Source organism: Haliaeetus leucocephalus, unplaced genomic scaffold (genome assembly GCF_000737465.1).
Source record: "Haliaeetus leucocephalus isolate CR32 unplaced genomic scaffold, Haliaeetus_leucocephalus-4.0 Scaffold163, whole genome shotgun sequence".
In the NCBI taxonomy this organism is placed as follows: domain Eukaryota; kingdom Metazoa; phylum Chordata; class Aves; order Accipitriformes; family Accipitridae; genus Haliaeetus; species Haliaeetus leucocephalus.
In genome coordinates, this window is record NW_010972599.1 from 1,955,669 (window position 1) to 1,959,483 (window position 3,815).

Sequence of the window (3,815 nt, forward strand, 5' to 3'; positions counted from 1 at the left end):
GTGTTGCATGCTTTGCTCTCCCTCTGCTTTTAGTGGCTTTCAAAGAAAAAAAAAAGTGTTGTTATTTTTGTGATCAGAATCATTTAAAAAAGAAAATGCAGACTGCATGCTGATGGTATCCTCATTTCTATGGATTTGTTTTATGGACTTTAGGTGTACAAAAATGAACTGCATTACAATAACTTTTCTACAATAAATGAAAAAACTATAAACCGTTTAAAAGTCTTTTAAGTCTCTTTCTATTCTGCACTCCAGATTGGAAGAAAGCTCAGAAGAGTCACTTGAGGAAACCGTTCAGTGTTGGGGTATTTTTATTGTTTGCCAATAGCTTTTGGCAGCAGCTACACGTGTTAGCATTTTTGGTAAAAATTAATGAGATTCCGAAGAAGGAGATGCATCTGGTCTGTGAAATGAATGATGTTTATTTTTAAATCTATCTGCTCTTAAATAGCTGCAACTCAGAGATACATAAATACATGTAACATCTCACTGTTGCATCGAGAAGTAAAATACTTCCAGCCAACTGCTCAGTTGAAGGATTCTCACGAACATTAATGGTACTTGGATCTGGTCCTGAGTATGATTTCATACTAATTTAAAAATGGTTCCTAGACAGAAACAAGTATCGGAATGATGTGAGGTATTAAGGATCGAACGAATAATTAAAAGAAAATGAAATGCTGTTTATAGTATCTTGAAAACCAGAAAGCACTGAAAGATGCTGCCTCTAGCAGGGAGTTCCATGTTGCCTCTTCCAGAGAGTGAATAACAGGAACCAGCAACCTAACAGAGATGCTGTGATTGTCAAAAAAACCTGGAGGTACAGTGCTTTCAAACTCGGTATGGCAGCAGGGGACCAAACCAGCTCTATAGCAGCACGGGGTTATCTTGAGCCCTACCGGACCAGCAAGGGCGGGTTCCCTGTGCTGCTGCCCTTCTTTTTGGGTTTGTCCCGGAGGGGAGAGCGGTGGTGGCTGTCAGCAGGGCTCAGGCACATTTCACCCGTTGGGGCATCCCTCTCGCATCTCTCCAGGCCCGGCGGTGCCTGTGAGAGCCGGTTGCACAGCGTGCTTGCTTCCTCAGCATTTCTGTCAGGCACCTGCCTTCGAAGGACACAAATATATTTGCCAGGTAAGTTGCCTGTTACGTGTGAATTAACATTGGCTTTTACGTATCTAATGCATGTGCAGAGCTTTCAAAATTCTGTTTAATTGAATTGTCTAAGTGTTCAAAATCAGATATAAGCATGCAAGTTTTCATCTAAGCTGTTAAGAAAAAGCTTAAGGTCTTTCAAATAAATATAACTGAGAAAAAATTTATTCTTTTGTGTGTTTTCCTATGATCCTAGAAGTTAAAAGTTCATAAGCCACATATCTTGTCTGTCTTCTCTACGCATTTGGGTTTCTTCTGTGAAGAAGTATTTTCCCCTCCATTGGTGACATCTTAGCGTAGGCAGACGACACGCTTCTGCAGCGTAGAAATGCTCAGATGACCCACTGTCTGCCTTACGGGTTGCTTGGAACAAAATGTACATGACCTGAAAAAGGCTTTTGGAATTTCCAGGAGGAAACTGTGTAAGTGTATTCATGGTAAGCCGTGACGATTTGAGTGCTTTCTTAGAAGGCTTCCACCAGCAACAGGAAGCCCAATGTCAGTGTTAGCACGTAAAAAAGCAGCAGTACAATACAGGTTAAACCAGGCTGCCACAGACCTGTCTTAAACGGTAATTTAACTAAGAGGGAAGCCAGAGATAACAATAGCTTCCTAGTCCTAAAATACATCAACGGACAGTTCCTGCTCTATACCTTGATTTCCCTTTCGCCTTCCCCCCCCATCAGCTTCTCCAAAGCCACTGCATGTGGCTAGCAGACCTCCTCCCTTGTCCTAAGAGGAATACACGAATCTTGGCAACTCCAGCAGCTGAACAGTACAGAAGGTTATTTGTGCATTGCACTATATATGATAAAGCATCGCTGCTTTTCCAGAGTCATGCTGATTGTCATGTTTGACATTAGAAATTAGTGATATAATTCTAAAACAGCAGACCAAAACCATAAAGGGTAAACAGCCTTCATATTAAAAGAGACTTTTTTTTCCCCCCACAGACTGCCAGTGACTGTTGCAAACAAAGGTTTCACAGACTAGCCAAGTATCTGGGCTAACTGTGTTCTTCCTGCCATATTAGGTAGCTGATACGGCATCACTATTGTTAATGCTGAAAAAGGTGTAAAAGCATGAACACCATTGACGATAATACATTATATCTAGTTATTTTAAACCTGGGTGACTGCAGATCCATTAGTAGTGCAGTGCATCGATTTATTTTTATCCTATTACAGCTGTAACATGCCGGTTTATTATCCCGATATTTATTTTCTTCAACCGTTAAGAACCATATATTCCCCTTCACTGCAACAGAAAGCACAAAAGCCTGCAGACAGACAGAAACTCAGATTACTACTGGTCTTGCTACTTTGACTGTGGGTCAATATTGCAGCAGGGAAAAGGAAAGCAAGAAGCCACTGTCAGAATTAAAGCTGCTAGAAGGAAAGAAGCAAAAAAACTCTGAAATAACAGAGTATCATATGGGAAGGGGGCCAGATAGATAGCATGTGGAACGATGAAAGCAGCATAGCAGGCAGAAAGTAAGGAAGGCGGAGGTGGAACTGAGCAAGGAGGTGTGCCAGCCTGCAAAGGAGTAGGGGAAAAACAGAGCCCCTAATCCTGGAAAATGGGAGGCCGTGATGCGGGCGAGAGGACAGTATGGAATGCAGAGCAAAACCCATAACGTGCACCATCAATGTCAGAGAGTTACACTACGTCATACTGACAGTTCTGAGGAACGTGAGCATGTCCAGAGGACGTAAAGACTTTAAGGACAAAGAGGCTTCTCCGTCCCAAGTAAGGCATCCCATCCCAAGAGGAGCTTCTCCATCTCAAGATGGAGGCTTCTCCATCCCGAATCAGTGGGGACAGCGCACGACTCCAGGGCTGGCTCAGCTTTCAAATGAAAAGGAACTCGATCGGATTGCTGTGGTGGTGAACAAAGCCTTCCAACTCTGGGCTTCAGAGGAGATGCCTTTTGAACTTAAAAACCGGGCTTTCCAGCAGTTTTACTCCTCCTCACTCTCTCTCCCGAATTTAATTTTTTTTTCAGAGAACTGCAGGTGCAGGTTTTTCTTACCATGCCCACCAGCAGTGTTTAAAATGAAGGTATGTCCAACAGCTGGGCAACCTTCCTGTGGCTCCCTAGAGAGTAAGTTACAAATCCTAGTGCTGAAAATACTCATTGCTTATTTTCACACCCACCACCAGTGTCACTTAAAGACAAAACGTGACTGACCCACCTAAAATTAAGCGTCTGTATGGCAGTCAGTAAAGGCCTTGAGGCCAAAACGTAGGTGATGCTGGGCATCAGCCCTGCCAGGCAGCTTTGCAGGTAACAGAAGGCAAACACTGTCGTGTTTTTGTGTTAAATAAAGCAGTGTTTTGGTCGGGGACAAGAAAAAATGAGAGCAGCCATCCCACGTCTTGTCTCTAGCCTATCGCACACAGGTGTGTGTAACTTATTTAGTACCTGGTGTTTTGGTTTTGTTTTTAAAACCCTGAGGTTTTAAACGCTGTGGCAGGTTTGGACAGAGAAATTTTATTTTCAGGGGGTCTGGACGCTGGGAAAAAAAAAATAATAATGAGGTGAAGGTAAAGCTTTCCTCAGCTGCTGGGTAAGTGACTTTCAGAAACGCGGGTCTTGGGCGGGAAAACCCTCGCGAGTGGCTTCGGCGGCCGAGGCCGAGCTCGACCCGCCGAAGCCACTC